This window comes from Oryzias melastigma, linkage group LG16 (genome assembly GCF_002922805.2).
Source record: "Oryzias melastigma strain HK-1 linkage group LG16, ASM292280v2, whole genome shotgun sequence".
Classification (NCBI taxonomy): domain Eukaryota; kingdom Metazoa; phylum Chordata; class Actinopteri; order Beloniformes; family Adrianichthyidae; genus Oryzias; species Oryzias melastigma.
The window spans coordinates 2,751,877-2,753,673 of NC_050527.1; positions in this window are offsets into that span (position 1 = coordinate 2,751,877).

Consider the following 1,797-nt stretch of genomic DNA (forward strand, 5'->3'; position numbering starts at 1 on the left):
CTTCATGCCTGTAGTTTTTACAGATGCACAGATGGAGTCATAAAATATGCACAATAGGTAAAAACTAAACAGACTATAAAGAACAGGTCATCCCTGTCCTTAGACCCTCCCTCGCGGTAAGGAAAAACTCCTAAAAAAAACCTGAGTCAGGAAAAAAAGAAGAAACCTTAGGGATTCCCACATGAGGGAGAGATCCCATCCCAGGACGGACAGGCGATACCAGAACGGTTAAAGAAAAAGTTAGCTGCTAAAACTGCATATATGAGTAGAGTTCATTCATATAGAGCTGAGGGACGAGTGATGATTAAGTCCATAGTCCAGATGAAGCAGAACTGCAGTCCACGACCAGGAGCAGGAGGACAGGCGACCCACCAGGAAATATGAAAAGAGAAAAAAAAGTCAGAGATCATTTGAAAAAGAAATTTTGAAGCACAACCTAAAAACATTAAAAAGAATCTAAAAACTTTACTTTACTTTACTTTACTGACTTAGTGAAGTGACAAAAGCTGTGTTTTTCATTGAATATGAAATTGCGCAAATTGGATTTGTGATGATAAATTCCCCTATGCAATAATAAAAAAAAATCACATTTATTGAAAAAAAAAATGGTTTACGCTTGGTTTTTTAACATTGAAATGGAAGTATTTCACAAAACTGCACTTATTTTAAAGGGTAACCAAACCCTAAATTCTTTATAAATGGGGCTTTAAAAGTGCTGTGTGTTGGTAATTGCCAAATTGTTGACAATTTAAAATAAAGTTGTTTAAGTTTTGAAAATATAGTCAAAAACTGCCCCCTATAGGTTGAAACAAATTATTACAGTTGAATTTTGTGATTGGTCAAACTATTCAGTCCAACATCATGTCAGAAGGACCAGGTCATGATCTGCAGCTCCAGTAATAATAACAGTCTTGTTACCCAGCCCCACCCCTCTGACTGAATTTTCTAAATTTGGTTGTAGGTGGAGTCAGCCTCCAACTTCCCTGTTTGGTTACCCTTTAAATCAGTCATGAGACCTACAACCGGATACCACGCTTGGGTACTGCAAAGCAAGTGCCACAAGAGGTCCCATAGAGTCACACAGCTCATCAAAATTTGAGCGTGTCATGCAGAATCGTTGGATCCACAGCTCCTCTCCTCACCAAACTACTTCATCCATAGCCACTCCCACATTAGCCTGCAAGTCCATGGCCTGAATAAGACATTGACATCTCCTTTGATAGATGACGATGAGCACTAGTGCCATGGCAGAAATTTGAATGTATCTGCTGTAAATTAAAGCATTGTTCCCATCTGTCGCCGTCTGTATCTTTGAATGACTTTTCACCTGAGTTGGTTTGTGTAGATTTGCATAATTGTGATTTAAAGGATACAGTGTAATTGTGAAATAATTTTTGTTTGTTTGTTTTGTTTTTTACCTTCTAGAATTATTTGTATGTTAAGATTGTGAGCTTGGTTTGGGCTTTGTCAGTTGTTATGATTTTTGCTCATGTTCTGTTTTGAATCGTCCCTCAGTCCCACCAATGTCAGGTTGATGATCCACAGCTGTCTTCATTTCTGCTAATTTCCCTCAGCCTATTCAAGTGTCTGGTTTTCAGTTAATCCTTGTCAGGTCATCTGCTCTACTTTAACACTCTTTTTGTTTCTCTGTGGTTTTTGTCATGTTTTGGTTAATTTATTAAATCCTTTAGTTTCTGCCACTAAGTCTTGTTTCTTGCATTTTGGTTCCTACACCACCAGTTCCTGACAGAATAATGGAAATGCAACCAGTGACTTTTACATATTTTTTTTTTTTTT